The sequence below is a fragment of the Amblyomma maculatum genome, unplaced genomic scaffold (genome assembly GCF_055883805.1).
Source record: "Amblyomma maculatum isolate TAMU_Amacu unplaced genomic scaffold, ASM5588380v1 scaffold_20, whole genome shotgun sequence".
Classification (NCBI taxonomy): domain Eukaryota; kingdom Metazoa; phylum Arthropoda; class Arachnida; order Ixodida; family Ixodidae; genus Amblyomma; species Amblyomma maculatum.
This window is the reverse complement of record NW_028146745.1, coordinates 3,780,678-3,798,396: the sequence shown is the minus strand read 5'-3', so window position 1 is coordinate 3,798,396 and position 17,719 is coordinate 3,780,678. Positions and strand designations below refer to the sequence as shown.

Genomic DNA, 17,719 nt, shown 5'->3' with positions numbered 1-17,719 from the left:
TTTTGTGGGGTTTAACGTCCCAAAGCAATTCATGCTATTAGAGACGCCGTAGTGGGGGACTCCAGAAATGTCGACCACCTGGGGTTCTTTACATGCACTGACATTGCACAGTACACGGGCGCCTTACTGTTCGCCGCCAGCGAAAAGCGGCCGCTGAGGCAGGGCCCAGGCAGCACACCAACAACGCACCAACCCAGGCCCAACGTCGACAAAAATTGGCACCAACATTGGCGTAATGCTGGTTGTTTGAGAAATTACCACATTTTTATACATTGCTCCGGCTTATGTGCCAACATAGCACCTGTCTTGGCACTGCCAACATAGGCTATCAGCTGGCCGTGCCCCTAGTGTCACGTATTGGCATGCCACTAGTATTCATTGGCACATTTGACATTGGCAATAAACCAGCCGTGCCGCTAGTATCACATATTGGTATTTATTGGCATGCAACAAGTATTCATTGGCACACGTGGCATTGGCACTGCCACTGCTAAGCCACCTTTAGCCATGCAGTTATTTCACCATTGCCCTTACTGCTGTCATTTTCTTAACTGTCACTCTGACAATTGTGGTTTTCTTATGGGGCCATTTCCCAATACCACCTTGCATTTCATCTCCATAAGGAGCCATAAAAACCATGCAATTCAATGAGGCAAGCAAAATATTTTCCGAAAACATTTTATTGAGAGCTCATATACATGTACATGCCACAAGGACATCAGAGGGCCAAAATGCAGTGCAGGAGGCATTGAGTACAGGGTTAATATGGGAGAGGCTAGTAGGTGTAATTGGAAACAGGGCACTAAAGAGCACATGACCAGGTAGTGCAAGTAGAGGTGATGGGGTGCAGTATGCAATGGTCATGATGGAAGGGGCTGGACATGTTGAGCAGGGTTGATGCACTATAGCCTTGTAGTGCGAGATGTGTTGCAGGAATAGGAGGCTGAGCATGGGTGCATTGCAGGGCAGTGTCCACCATGGATGGAAAATGCCAGTGGACTGTGTTCACCATGATAGTTGGCAGTGAAGGGTCAATGGATCAAGTGATGAGGTTGAGGGGGCGGGGGAAGCGCATGGCCCATTTAGTAAGCTGGGCACCCCGCACGAAACAATCATTCAGGAACAGTTTGTTGAGGAGATTGGCCCGTGGGTCTTACAGATGACATCTGCACAGAAGACAAGCATTTATCACCATAACATCTAAACTCACTTTCTCCACAGTTATCCAAACAAATATTTTAAGTCTGGGTGTTCTATACGATTGAGTACGAAATATGGAACCCCGCTATAGTAAAACTTCTGATATAGTAAAGTGAAACTGAAGTCCCAGTTCATCTTCCATAGGCAACTGTACATTTTCCCCCTTTATAGTAAAAATGTTTTTGATAAAAATCGGTTAAAGTGCTTCTGGCCATGGCGACGACTCCCGCGCGCTACCTAGTGTCGCGAGGCCGACTTTTTGTATTTGAAAACAGAACAATAACTCCGAGAGTTCGTTTAGGTGGCTTTACTACTATAGCAGCAGTCAGAGGAAGCCTATTTTACAGAAGCCTTGGAGCCGTGAGGGAAAGCGCGCAGTGCTAACAAGAAAAAAGTAAAGCTGTCTACAAACATAGCAAGGAGGCAGCGTGTTCCATTCAGAAAGTAAAGGAGTAAAAGTGCAGCAAGAAATAGGGAAGGGAAAGAAATGGGCCAACATTCACTGATATCTGCAGTACCAATCATGAGGCAGTGGTGGCAGAAAGTGGAGGTGCAGCTAGTAAGGTCTTACAGCTCTTGAGTGCCATGCGATTTTATCATTTATTGCCTTTTAAAAGACAGAAAGCGCAAAAAGGGACGCCATGTTGATGCAAGGCTTTAGTTTTTAAATGAAATCGAACTTGGTTGCATTCATAATCACGTCTTCATGCTTCAGAGGTACTTCCTCAAGATGTAGAGAAATTTTGTAGTCAAAAAATCACACAAAGAAATGATAAAAGTGAGATGGAAGGTATTTAGGTTTTTTTTTTCATTAAGCAACAAGACGTGTTCAGTAAGTGCTATTTAACTACTAGACAGCACTTTCAGGACCATATCATCACAGACCACTGATACAGTAAAGACCATGATATAGTAATTATCTTCGCTGGCCTCAATGGCTTTACTATAAAGGGGTTCTACTGCATATATTGAAGGCCTATTGCCACTCATTCTTCTTTTAGAGCACTTTGCGACAGGTTTCTGGGCCTGCAAGGGCATGCAGCACCTTATGACGTAGGAATATTAAACATATATGCAAAATAATATCCATTCAAGGTACAAAAGAGAGATATTTGGAAGGAAAAACCTGCTTCCGGCAAACCGATAACTTCAGGTGGATGCTAAGTGTTCATATAGAATTACACTTCCTGAAAATATGACGGTTCTGGCTCCAGAACTTTCAATTTTTTAAATATTCTTAAACATTCCTGCAATAGACAATATGGATTACTAAGCATGCAAAACTGGATAATAAAGAACACATTAAAGAATATTTTTCTGGAGTACACCAGTTACAGGCATGCATATATCACTGCGGCCAGAATGAAGAAATAATTGCCCTGACAGAATCAATCAAGCTATCTTCAATCAGCTAACTGGGGGAGATGTGTACATCGCAGATATTCTCAAGGCTGTGTACGCGTATAATATTCTCAAGATAAGCGTACCATTTCAAGTTCCAGCTTTTAAGTTTTCACAGCTTTATTGCTTGCTGCATTCTACTATAAACAATTGCCTTACTTGTAATGTACCAAGGAATGGTTTTCATACAGTGCTTATTATAAATTTAAGACACCAGAACAACATGCGCACAAACAAGAAAAGAAGAATGGGACAGAGCGCCATTCACAGCTGATTTATTGTGCAGAATAAAGTACATACCCAAGCAGCACACCAGCATTGGTCCAACAATGGTTCATCACTGGAAAAGAATGGCATCAATATTGGACTGATATTGGCATTTGGGCATTTTACTACATTCTCCATTCTTGGCCCATCTTTCATTCCAAGATTGGTCCAGTGTTCAACCAAGCTGGAGCCACCAATGTAGGCAAAATATTAGACTTTCCATTCATGCACCATGATTCTTGCCAATACTGTCCAGCATTATACCATCATTGTATTACCAATATTTGTTTAATACCAGCTATTCCATTGATGGCCCATTGTCAATGCCAATATCACACCAATGGTTAGCCATTGCAGGTGCACTGGCTACTCCATTCATGCCGCATATTGTCGATACCAATATTAATCCAATGGTTTATGGGTACACCGGCTACTCCATTCATGTGCCATTGTGGCACTGCCTGTGCAGGCCATAAAATGCAGCCTTTTTCATTCTAGCCATATTCGTGACAGCACATCGAACTTGCTGGGACAATAATGGCCTTTCAAATAGGAGTGGCCATATAAATTCAAATTGGTGCTCATGAGCAACCAGTAGATATTCACAAAACAAGGGCATGGTTCACAAAAAGATAATATTTATTGCAATTGTTACTATAGACGGCAGTTGTTACTAGCCAGCGCTGAGGGCACACACAGCAGCAGTTAGCGGGGCAGTGCCAGGGTTGGTCAGGGCAGGGCGGGCTCTCGGGAAGTGGAAGGGGCCAGGGAGCTGGAGGGCACACTCATAGGCGTAGTGAGGGGGCTGACCCTGCAATTGCATTCACAGGTGGCATGCCTGGTTCGCCAGGGGAGGTTTCAGCATAACGCCTTTTTCTTCCACCCCTCCTGTCACAGGAACCAGGCAGCCACCTGCGAATAAATGCGTGTGCCTCCAAATCGTCCACCCCAACTTTTTCGCAAATGGCACCTGCACAAAAACAATGAGGAAACAAAATTTACAACACTATTACGAGGCATATAAAATCGCGCGCATTATTTTAGGAAGATGTAGAAAATTCCAGGATTCATGTACCGAAATTTATGGTCAATGAGAAACACTATACTGATGAGTTCCAGACTAGTTTCAGCTGCCTTGGGTTTATTAGGATGAAAGACGCACATACATTGCATAGCATGTGCCCTGTTGCATTTTGATCGCCTCCACAGCAATGCGGCTGAGACAGCCAGTGTTTCATCCCACACTTGGAATTAGTGCTTGATTATCGGCTGTCTCCGCATATGACTGGCGCGCGAGTTTTTTGCCGCTCCTACGCTTTCTGCAATGTGCAAACAGTTTATACTAATAATCGTTACCAAGAGAATGTTCGGCGACCATTTTCATTTTTTTTAAATGGCTAGATATAATACATACAAGCGATCTAAGCCCACGACTGCTGCACTGGCCGCTGGTTAGCTGATATACGCTTTTGACTGGTTTTGTGGGTAATTCACTTAAACGGGAGCTCACTTAAACGGGTAGCTCACAGGTGCATCATTTTTACACATATACTGCTTGTCCACCAAATTTGATCCAAGGGATAAAAAAAAACATTTCGGAGGCAGGCAAAGGAAACCAGATATATATTGCTGGAAGCTACCTTGAGCGCCACAGAAAAGGTTTTGTTTGGAATCCTTATTGACATTATTTACCTAAATTTCTGATTAATGACTTACACAATTAATGGTGTTGCTACTTTGAAGAGTACCGGCACAATCCACGTTTGATTATTTGTGATAAAGAACCCTCACGTCTGCATTTTGAACGCCAGATACAATAGGAAACCACGAAAATAAAGAAATCTGATTCCCGGACAATACAATTGAGGACTTGGCTTGGCTCGAGAGCCCTGTGTAGCGTTAGACCTACAAGCTGCCTATGGTTTCTTCGTCCGCGCCAGCACATCGTCCAACAAGACTGTATTTGTATTTTACAGCTGAAAAATACTGTTAAACTCATTTATATCCTTACCGCTTTGTAGTCATTATCCGCATTGCAAAGTTCGGCGCGCTCATTGTAACTCGAGCCTTCATGTGCGTCAAAGGGCCGACGCGAAGCAACCATCGCCAGCATATCACCCTTACTCATGCATCGGGCTAGCAATCTTAGCGGCAGGTTGTTTTGTCCGCTCAAAATCATGTTGTGAGCAGCACAGTTGAGGTGCGCGAATGGGCTCGTAACGGTTTCGGTATCTACATAACCCGGAATTTATCTACAGCTGGAAAAAAAGGTACACATGAGGTTTCTAACCGCAAATATTGAAACAGGGGTTTCCGAACGTGCCCACCGACTCTGTAAGTCCTATTTATTGTCTAAAGTGAATATTTAGTACTTGAAGCGAATAACCTCACTTCCCCACGTAAAAAATAAAAATTTTCTGCGCTGTCCTAAGTGGCTGCCAGCAATGCACCACCGGTTTCCATCGTCTGTTTCTAATGGTTTATTTATAACCCTTGGCTCAAGCTATGGGGCGCAGCAGGTGTAATGTAGCTTGAATAAAACCTGCAAGAGATCATATATATGGGTAGATTTGTACGGTTTACAGATTTCACTTACAAATTCTACAGGAATCGCGTCACTGCGGCCTTTCTTTAAAATTGACACGTAATAGCGCTATATTCGTGGCTAAAATAAAGTAATCAACGCATTAATTCAGCTTAGCAAATGCAGCTGTAACAGAAAGTGGGGGCTGGCTACACCTAAGGTGCGCCTAGCTTTCTAATTTTCTTAGATGGCACAACCGTTCGAAATATGGAATATTAAAAAAAGCCCTTGATATTGGCTTTCTCACAGCGTATTATGGGTGCCTTAGATAAGAAACATAATCGAGGTCCCATGGCCATCTTTCGTTTCCAATGAAATTCTTATATGTGGTGGGCAAGTATCTAGACACAAAAGAATTAACCTTAGTTTTTCAAGATACGCGTAGTTTCCTCGAAAAAAAACAATTGTATGGTATATCTCTAGAGATAGAAAACGCTGTTTTTGCCATTTCAAAATGTTGCAAGTTTGGATGCCATGATTTTGTCATCTGCTCTTTTTTACTCACTAAATATATGCAGGTTTCATATTTACAAACACTATTAGAAACCTATTTTGTTTTTGCAGTTGTGTTATTAAAAAATCGCAAACTTTTCTTCAGGAGCGATACGCTGCAAAAATATTCATTTTTAACCTTATGTACAGGCATATGATGCATTAGGTTGGTTGCACTAAATATGTTTTCACTTCCTGACGCATGTTCTTAATTCCAGGCAGTATCTGGAGCTCCAGACCACTAGGTGTGTTCTCCACAACGCATCAAAATTGCTCAGAATTCGAAAACAGCAGTAAAGGGCAAATTTGCTGCAATTAAAAAAAGATCATCTTCGATTTTCATTCAAATCCCTCTCAAAAATCTTCAGTACCTCAAAAATATCACGGACTAAAAAGTGTTGCGTTATACTGTTTAAAAATATAACATTAAATCTTAAACCGAGTGCTTGTGCTGATAATGGCCAAACTCAGCCTGCGTTCTTGCAAGATCCAATAATATCTTGGCACAGAAACTATTTTTCTACATTATCTAGGTTCCATCCTTTATTTCTGAAAAAATTTGAAGCTCTAGATTTTTGTATGTATCTGCATATTATTTTGAAATTGGACAAAAGTAAGAAAATGGTAAAATAAGGAAAACTTATTAGAATTGAAGAAACGGCCGCAACATCAATTTTTATCAAAATCTGTGGAAACAATGCAAAGTACTTTGTTAATTTGAGTCAGTAAATATATTGAATTCTGCAAAATGTAATATTAGAAATATAAAAATGCTTGTTTTTGTTCTATAGATGTGCTTATATGGCTCCCCCTTATGGAATAGGCATCAAAACTTCAATTTAGTATTTGCTTAATTTAGTTACATTTTATCTTAAGTAAAATTTAAAACATTGTCAGCGCTTAACACCGTTTTTCTGCTTCTGGGACAAATACTTAATATAGCTTAAAATGGTATTAATTCACTATTTCTGTCAATTTCATGGCAGAACGCAAGTGAAGGCTGAACTTTTTCTCTGTCCTGCATTCTTTTTTATTGCTAGGTGCAATAGTATTCAATCTAGGTTATTAATATATTATTCCATTTGTCAGCTTTGACCACCACTAACAATACTATATTTTTGAAGATGATTTTTCAATGTGTAATTTTTATAATTACAATCTTAAGCAAATCGCTTTCCAGCATAATACTTTTGGTGGCGTTACAGAGAACACACATAGCAGCTTAGAGCTCCAAATTCTGCCTTAAATTAACAATATGGCCTGCGTAATAAACACAGAATATTTTAGTGCAAACAACGCAATGCGTCACGCCAGTATGTAAGGTTGAACATTAACATTTTTGTAGCGCGTTGTTCGTGAAGCAAAGTTTGCGATTTTTTACTAAATCAACTGCATCAATGAAACACACTTTTAATACTTCTTATACAAGTAAACGTTACCCAAATGCGGTGAGTAAAAAACAGTGGATGACAAAATTTTACGCAACCAGCCGGCCTCCAAACGTGCAACTTTTTGAAACGACAAAAACGGCGTTTTCCAGCTTTAGTGATAGGCGTTTTTTTTTTCGAGAATACTACGCCGCATCTGGCAAACCTAAGGGTCATTCCTTTGTGTCGAGACATTAGCCCACGACATATGAAAATTTAATTTAAAAAATGGTCATGGCACCACGATTACTGTTCCTGTCCGAAGACATCCATATTTGTTTTCATTTCGTCTCTTCAACAGGCTGGTTTAGCCAATGCGGTGAATAAAAATATCATCGCATATATTAAAGATTTTCGCGCTATATGTTATACCTAAAGCTACCTATATTGTCACAACTGTCATACATCATTTGTAGCTGAAACAACATCACAAAAGGGATTCGATTGCAAATTGTTCGCTAGTTATATAGACGTACGAGATGACACACGTATACTTTGTAGAATACAATTTAGGAAAGAGCAGATACAAACTACAGGCGAATAATGCTATGATATGGAGCATATGTATTACTCCGGTTAACAGTAAAAAAATCAACTTTTACCATATTAATATATTCGACAAACGATTGCATGCTCACATAGGAACACAATGAGCTCATCCACGCATCTAATGTCTATGGGCATTAGATGTAAGGATGACTTTGTTTTATTCCAATTCGTGCGTCACTCAAAATAATTGAACGAGAAAAAAAGCTAATGTCTACACAATTTTCAGTGAGTATACCACAAATTATACTAAGGTGCTTCATATATGTCACATCACCTAGCAAGTGAAATGGGATAACAGAAGTAATCAGACTCTAACCCTGATCGGCATTTCGCTTTTGCGCCATCTTTGTAAGTTTTTAGGCAGGCTTTTCCACTGATTATCCTCACTTTAATACCCCTGCCACCCACAAGACACAAATCTTCTGGGGGTACCGAACTGTTGGTTTTCGCACCAGTGATACAACTTAATCGATCCATTTATACGTAGAAAACACTCTCGATGCGCACCTAAAAAAAATCAAAGCATGTATGTGTAGGCGAAATCATTCACCGGCGATTTAATAATATGATTTGAACAATAAAATCAAAGGATCACACTCGAAGTAACATAAAAGTGGTGGAGAGATAGGAATTGAAGCAATGAAAGGCGGTTGCTTTCTGCAAAAAGCCAATAGCAAGAGGTCCACCGTCTATAAGAATAGGCAATAAAAATAAGGCATATTTAAAGGTGCATGCAGCAGTTACAGTGATGCAGTGCTACATTTTTTTAGGCAGGCTTTTCCGCTGATTTTCTTCTTCTTTATTGCCCTTCCAACCACAGGACACATATCTTCTGGAGGTTGTCGGTTTTCGCACCAGTGATACAACTCAATCGATCCACTTCTACGTAGAAAACGCACCCGATGCGCATCTAAAAAAATGAAAGCATGTATGTGCAGGCTAAATCATTCACACATGATAAAACAATATGATTTGAACAATGAAATCAAATGATCACACCCAGAGCAACAAGAAAGTGGTGGAGAGATAGAAATTGAAGCAATGAAAGACGGTTGCTTACTGAACAAAGCCTATAGTAAGAGGTCCTGCGTCTATAAGAATAGGCAATAAATTAAGGCACGTTTATAGGTGCATGCAGCAGTTAAAGTGATGCAGTGTTACCTTTCTGTTTCACTGCAGTGATTGGTATAAATATTACAGCAATTGCTAGGCATCTCAGGTAACCCCATTGAAAACTTCATCCAAGGTACCGAGGAGCAGTGGCGTGTTATTTGCAGCTGTTAACGGAAAGACAGGCTATCCTATGAGTGCATGCGCATTTCCACCTTTTTGTATACTTGAATAAAAGCGACTGAACAGTGAGTGTTGTAAGAGGTGCAGCGTCCCTAGGAATGGGGAACAAAATTAAGTTTTAGTAAACAGAGGTACAAAAAGAAGCAAATATGCCTGCAATAGTAGCATGATGGCCTACTTTTTGATCAACACTTGTAAACAACATGTCACTGCCAGTCGGTTCTTTAGATAGGCTTATCAATGCCAGAGCTTAAAGCTAAGAGCAATATGAGTAATGTTTATTGCGGTCACGGCCGTAAACAATTCTAGCGGAACACTCCATTACTGTAACTATCCAACCGTCCATTTATACATATCGTTCATTAAAGAACCATGCACATCATATTAAGTTGCTCTTTTCTACTCCCAAATGATTTCCTATAGAATTAGAATACGTGGATCGCTGCTTCGGTTTCAACATTCTTGCACGATGGCTATGGCGTGCACTTCATGCATACGGTACGGCACGTGAGGTACAAAGAGCTGTAGTTGCCGAACAGGCGGACCTGACGTCCTGTCCCATTTCGCCTGAAAGTGCGCGCCGTCATCGAGCGCTTCGCGAGCAATATATTTCGGACGATGTGGTTGCCTCATAGCGGCCGTCAATGTTTTGTACATTGTGTCTCGCGTGCACGTTGTTTACTTTGTAGTGACAGGGACGCAGTGCACACACGGCTGATGTGCCTTTTTGCTAGTATTGTTATTTTCCCCCGCCCTCGAAGCGCGTCTGCGAAATCGCTCAACTATTGTCGCCGCTTTCTGATAACGCCCTCACCTGAAGGCACGTGCTCAGAAGGGGGGCGTCGATTAAGAAAATTTTGAGAAGGGGCTCACTTGCGCTGTTCACGGCTTTCAATTCCTCAATATGATATTAACCATTATAAAAGTGGAGGATCATTATGACTTAATTATAGCCTAGTCATCAAGCAGCATCACGCACATGTCTGCCCCACTGTAAAATTCGCTTGCACAGACGGCACGAACAGTTTCAAAACTTCGCCTGTACATCTGAAAACAAAAAACTGCCCTTAACTCTTGACAAAATCCAAAAACTGTGTGAACATGGCTTCCTGCCCGCAGAAGAGAGGCTGTCCAAAATATATGTACAATGCCGGGCGCATAGTATCTGGTTACTAATTGATTGCGGCGCGCTGCACAGTCAAAAAACTGCGCAAATGGCTGCCTGCAGTATTCTGTCACGTGTTGGTGGCATACACACCTGTTACGCACGGCTCCTCTATTTTCGGCGCAAATGCTATTCATATCGCAGCCAGCAAATAAGTCCACGCACTTGCTTGCATGTAACCCGGACGAAAATTCGCTTAGTTCTTGAAGTCATGCTTCGCGCAGTTGTTTCGAGGAGAATAAGGAAAGAGAACATTTGGGACTGGTAGGAGATTATATAGAACCAATTATAAAGCAATGGCATGCTCTAAAAGTATATACTCACGGTCTAAGATGACGGCGTTCACTGAGTCTGATAATGTCGATGGTATCCCGCCGTTGCTGTAATCCGTACTCCGGCGACATTTCACAGCTCAGCTATTCACTGATATGTAGCAAGCACCAACCGGAGCACATGGACATGTATAGGCGCAAGAGAAAATTATGCACAGCATAATGAAAAAGAAAATTAATGAGGGAAGAAATTAAAGAAAGGTTTAAGAAGCTGTCACAAGTCTTGTAGCGTCTCCAACAAGCTCTGAAATGAACGCTTCGGGAGGAGGCCGCACAGCAGCGCAGCTGGGGATGCTGCCTGTTGTGTCTTGCACGCAGACGCGTAGGCGAGGGGGAACAACGACCCGGTCAACCAGCGCGTGATTCCCGCCGCGGTGTTGTGTTCGCAAGGGCTGCGCGTGGGAACGAAGGACCAACGACCCTCTCAACATTCCATTCCTCCTTTACCCAGCCCTCTTCTGCTTGCACCGGCCAGCCGTGACTTCGGACCGTGCCGATGAGCGGCCGCCGCGCGCACCGCTCGAGTCGAGTTCTAATAAATAGTTTTGTTTTGTGTGCTCGCAAACGCATTGTTTCTTCAAGCCAACCACGGACAAACATTTTCTAAAAAAATAGAAAGCCTCCCCATCTACCATCCACATTCTTGCGTAAATCCATACAGCTGGTGCATCGACAAATGCGCGCGTCCCCTCCCTTTCGCCACCTATGATCGAACAAAGGATGGTCGTTCGACCTTTTATATTTACTTCAAAATATTATATACTGTTGCGTGATGACTGATTAATAATGTCGAAGAGGCGGAGTTCCGAGCTTCTCTTCTATTCTGGCCAACTTTGGTTATAGATTATACAAATTATGCTCAAGTTAGCTAGCTGAAAATTATCCGACTAAATATATACATGTTTTTATTTGTATTCAGTTAATGTTCGCTTTTCGGGTATGAGTAGATGTTTTTATAAAAATTCTAAACATCAGCTCAGTAAACGAAAATTTTCCTAATTTGCAGGCCTTTATTTCAGAAATGTTCATGGTAGAGCAGCAATAATTCCACAATATGTTCTCAGCATAATTATCCGCAAACAGCTAAAGCTGATATTTTTATGACATTTGGATACAGAGATATGATCGCGCTAATTTACAGAAAACAGCGAACATTGAAAATTTTTAGGAAAACAAAACAGTTTTCACATTGTTTAAACTTTTTCCACCTATTCTACACTACCTCAGCTTTCAAACCCATTAAAACACCTTGCATAATTTTGTTGTGCAAGTAATTATGGCCACATCGATAAAGCCTTTGTCCAATTATAGCGCACCGCGCTGTTCTGAACATTCTACGGAATTTGTGAATTGTTCAAGGTTTTTAAATTTTGGCATATAATTTTGTAACAGGGAGAAATATATTTACAAAAGAGGAATAAAGATATATACATTGAGGAACAGCCAAGGAGCCAGGCTACGAGGGCCGCCCATTCGACGCACTTCTTTTTCTTAATCTTCCACAAACGAGCGCGCCACTTCGTCCTCATCATTCTCCAGCTGTAACAATATTTCTTCGCTCATGTTTTGTCTCGACTTCGCAAATCGACGGGGACAGACACAGCAATGAATGATTCAGAATCAATTTTGTGCGCGTCGAGGTCCTGAAGCGCTGTGGCATCAGGCAATACACAGACGTTTTTCGCAATCACCTTCACCTTAACGCGGATTGCACAAAAAGACGATAACGTTCAATGAGCAAGCAACGTATTCCAAATCATTTTAGTAGAATGAAAGAATTGGAAAGGGCATGGAAAACTGCCTCATTAAAACAGTGTTTGTAGGCTGCATTCGTTTTTTCGAATGACTCGACAGCGCACATTATTTTCATTCCTGTACAGTTTTTTTTTATTCCTTTGCCACCGCCTAGCGCGGTTGGAATGATCAAACTCTAAACTAATAGGCGGAAAAAACTATTTTTTTTTTGTTTATTGGCGATATATATGTTGTGCGCCATATAAATGTACCGGGGCCTTCATGCTCGCAGTCTGCACGAAAAACTGTCATTTTTTTACCACCGTGTGAATGCCCAAAACTAAAATGGTAACCTGGCGAGTCTTCCGGCTTTTCATTTTCCAGTGATTGCGTCTAGAAAGTACACACATCGTATTCGGTCCTTTCTCCAGGTAAACAGACGATGCTGCGCGTAGTTCCTTATGGATAATACAAAAGCACTAGAACAAAAACATCGCTGAGAAAATGGTCATTTGTTCCTTCAACTTGAGGCAACGTTTTCCTTCTGGGCAATGAAAAAGCTACCTTCTAATCACTAATTTAATGTCACATGAACATGCTATGGCGACACGATTTCGTTTTTATGCGCGTTCTCACTGACAACTGGATTTGTACTGTAGGTTACGTATAGATGCAGGGATGTAATCGGCGTCCAATACAGGCATATTGGGTCGTGAGTGCTAGCCGGTCTGGGGTATACATATGTGGTCGCACGGTCGTGCTATCATTAGATATAATTGTGCGACAAACGTATGCGCCTGCGACGAAATCTGCATGCATGCCAATAGGCTAAAACCGTAAACACATATTGCTGACCCCCAAAGGTGCGCCGCATATATGAGCGCACCGAAAAGACGAATCCAGACAGTTGCCGCGGTACGTGCTTGAATGCGTTATAGTAATTGTCCCGTACGTGGTACTTGGTGAGGTCCGAACGATCTGCTGAAATGTTGTCGGAATTAAATGCCGCGGTTTGGCGTCCAGCGCACGTGTATTCAACCATAAAAATGGAGAATTTGTTTTGAGTGAATGGTCAACGGAAAATATTCACTTCGGCAGCCCATTAAAGCTGCGTTTTTAGGATGGCAATGACATTTGCGAGATCAGGGGAAAAAGTGGTCCATCGTGGGCAGTTTTCATACAGGGACAGCTTATACTGGAAAAACACAAGACAAATTGCAATGGTCCATTACAGCCAGTTTAAAACAACGGAACGGTCAACGTCGGAAGAACACAGGACACCTTGGTCCATTGTAGCCAGTTTTAAAAACTGAACGGGCCACGCCGGAAGAACACTGGACAACATGGTCCATTGTAGCCAGTTTTAAAAAAGGAACGGCCGACGACGGCGGAACACAGGACAACTTGGCCCATTGTAGCCATCTTTAAAAGACTGAACATCCAATACTGGAAGAACAGAGGATAACATTGTCCATTGTAGCCATGTTTAAAAACCGGAACATCCAATGCCGGAAGAAGACAGGACAACTTGGTCCATTGTAGCCAGTTTTAAAAAACGGAAAACCCAACGACGGAGGAAGGCAGGACAGCTTGGCCCATTATAGCCATTTTTAAAACCCGCGCGACCATTATTGGAGGAACAACGGCAATCTCGGTCCAACATAGACATTCTGTATGTACGGCAGTGCCAATATCGGGAACTCAATGTACATCTTGGCCCAAGCTAGCCAGTGTTGGCTACTGGCAGCGCCAGCACTGGGAGAGCACTGGCTAGACTGGGCCATTGTTGGACATTGTGTTGACTGGCATGTCCTATGTTGGGAGCATGCTGGTTAGGCTGGCCCAATGTAGGGCCACTGCTTGCCGTCGTACTTACAACATTGGCCCAATGCTTTGTGCTGCCTGGGTATATATCTCACTGCAGGCATATGCGCAAGGAACCCGTTCAGCATCATGTAGTTTAAGATAAGATAGGTTGAAGAAGCCCATGCCTCATACCACAGCCTCTTCCTCTGAGAAAGCATTTCTTAAACATAGCTTATCTTAAACTACATGATGCTGAATGTGATGAAACTGAATGTGTTCCTCGCGCATGTGCCGGCAGTGAGATATATATTTAATTTGTTCTGACAAAAAATCAGTTGTGAGTGGAACTCTGTCCCGTTCTTGTCCTGTGTGCGTGCATTGTTTTTACGCCTTCAGTTTATAATGAATAAACACGAACAAGCCCAACAAGAAGTTCTAGTAATCATACAATGCATGATTGTTCAGCTAAAATTATTACTGTCAGCCTGCAATGATCAATTGAGCAAGCAACTAAGCAGCACAAGAGCCCGGGCCAATATTGTCAGTGAGTTGGCAGAGATCAGCCCTATGTACGCCCAGCGCTGCCATCTGATGGCTGGTGTTGGTTGTGCCATTCTATAACACGTCCAACACTGGGCCTGAGGATTCCATTGGTAACCAATATTGTTTGTACCTATTTATAATGATAACAACAATGGCCCGTAATATCCGATGCCCTCACAATATCGGTGGTACCAATATATATGATGAGGGCAATGATGGGCCTGGATATCCGGCGTATCACCAGTGTTGGTGCTGCCATGAGATAAGGATGGCTATTACTGACAGCATTAGCCATCAGTCTACTGATGTTGGCCAATATTCGGCATATGCTGGACAATAATGTGAGCTCTTTTACAATGACCCGCCAATGTCAGATATACTCTGGCATACCTTACATATCAACAGTATTGGCATTGCCCTTTCATAAGGATGACTATATCGAAGAGCACTAGCCATTACTCCACTGACATTGGCTAATATATGGCATATGCTGGACAATACTGTCAGTTCTGTTACCATGTCCCGCCAGATGCATTGGCATACACTTTACTCAACATTGTCTTGCTATTTCACCTACTGGTCAATATTAGATGCAAATTATCATGTGGCTGGAAATATTCCGTGGGAAACCGCATTAGCGTGCTTTTGCGGTTGGCAGGCTCATTTAATATTTGGAGTCATTAACTGTGCTTTTATAATCGATGTTTTCAAGTTACCTTTGCAATTTTAAATACCTCGGAAATCTTGTGTCTAAATAGTTATAGTTCCGCGGAGCTGGTTTTTGTCGTGTTTGCTTTAATGCCACCTAGCTGTTCTTAATGTTGCTTGGGATTACACCATGTTCTTTTACACTAGATCTTCATTGACTTAAGCTGGCACTGTAATCAATCCGCATGTATACTGTGACGAATTTGGATGAGACCGATAATCAGTCAACGGCGTCAAATATCAATAAGTTTACCACCGTTTGCTTGTTCGTCAGGGCGGCGGCGGCAATAAATAGCTTCACGCGGACCGGGAGATCAGAAAGAATCAAAACGACCTGTCATATATCGTGCATTGGCAATGGTTCCTATTTTTTGTATTCTATTCGGCAATGGTCTAGGTTCTCTCATGGCTGCTCCCGTGGCGATTCCTGTTGCTCTGGCTGAAGAGAATTCTAAACGTTTTAGCAAATTTCTTTGCCCCCGAGTGTATTAGTTTTAGCAACAGTGTCTTCAAACAGATGATTACCGCAGGACACGCATGCAGTGCGATGCAAAAAATGAGCGATAAGCGTCGGCCTATTAAGGCTCGTACGCGACTCAGGTCGACCATGGCGAGCGCGCTTCCATCGAAATACACATTAAAAATACACTAGGCCGTTTCAGCTATACGAATACGAAGCATCGCAGCACATACTTTCGCTTAAACGATTTAACAACAGTGATCTAAATTAAAGCTGGGTTATTGAGCAGTAAATTAAACGTCGGTCCGCACATGCATGGACGTTCCCACATATGGCAAATCGTATCGACGCTTCGTGCTTCATTGTCGCTCTAAGAAGTGATGTATTAGAAAAAACATGGAGAGAAAACACTGCACGCACAATCTCAGTATGAATAATATTAAGGTTATGCTGAAACAAATAACTGGGTTACAGTTTCACTTTTCTTCATCGTACTCGTTGGCACATTTGTTTTTTCTCAAGCGCTTGCCCTTGTTGACGACACACCGCGCACGTCTGTTCCAGTCCACGGATGGCACTCACTCGCGCCGAAATAAGACGCTCTGTTCGCTGCTTGCTAAGTGCATTGAAAACATCACAAACAAAGGAAGAAAAACATGGAGGCACGGCGCCAGCAACAGCGGCGCCGACTTGCCCGAGTGGATGCGCTCTGCAGGTGGGGTTGTCGGGTTACACGCTGCGCGATGCAATCCAATACGCAGGCCCTGACGCTGCACGTGGGGTTCAAGGTGCACACGGCCGCCGCCCGGGCGGGAATTTAGGACGCCATGCGTCAGCCGCTATACTTTAAGGCTCTATTTCTTTCATATACCTATTTGACATACGCAGAGCTAGCGTAACTTACGTCTTAGGCTTTGCAAGAGAAGACCATGCCATACGTGTATAATCAAAAGTACGACTGCAATGACCATGGCGCATTAATCACTGATATAATATCGCACACATACGGCACTGGTAAATGCTCTATGATTATCTTGAAACACTCATTCGGCAGACGAGTACGCCGGTTATTTGCTAAACAAGCCGGGAATATTCAAATCACTGCAGTGGCAAAAATGATCGCAGAGCCAGCTAGAGTCACCCGCGGCACGGCGACGGGCCGGCTTCCACATTTCACAAGAACTTGAAACGCGAAATATATCCGCGTGGGGCTTTGCCACACTGAATTTCATAGACAACCAAAATAGCTTCGTGTAGCAGCCAGTATACAAGAATGGCAGCTCAGCAGAACAGCATTTGATTCGACGCCATGCAAGTGCATTGATAGCATAATTTTTGAATTTATTGATTTTTTTGCACAAGTGCGAAAAAAAGAAGTCTAACGTTTCTCCGCTTTTATTCACACCTCCAAATTCGTTATTCCGTCGTCGTTCACTGCAATACAATGCTTGCGCTACATATGGCAAGAAGGAATAACTGTGGAGTTCAAAAACTAAATAAAGCAGTCGTTGTTTTACAATTAAGCTTAATTCGGCATCAAAGCTTATTTATTCTCTGACTACCTCCGTGGTGGAACAGTTGCAGGCGTGCGCGGGGAAGGTATTTTTTTTTACAAATATTGTGTATGGAGAGAAGATACCCACGTGTAAACTGACTTGTTCGCATTAGAACGAAAAAAAATGTGAAAAAAAGGTTTGGAAACACAAATAAAATACGAAAAGGTACAATGTGTATATTAACAACTGGATTACAATGACA

The 17,719-nt window shown here is 42.2% G+C and overlaps 1 long non-coding RNA gene across 1 annotated transcript; it reads right to left on the bottom strand.

Moving 5' to 3' along the window:
• Positions 1–3,516: 3,516 nt before the first annotated feature.
• Positions 3,517–10,974, bottom strand: LOC146171533 (uncharacterized). Its single transcript, XR_014702859.1, has 3 exons — positions 10,703–10,974; positions 8,681–8,830; positions 3,517–3,838 (listed from the first exon to the last, which is right to left on the bottom strand). It is a non-coding gene; the product is annotated as an uncharacterized LOC146171533 (long non-coding RNA).
• Positions 10,975–17,719: the final 6,745 nt, after the last annotated feature.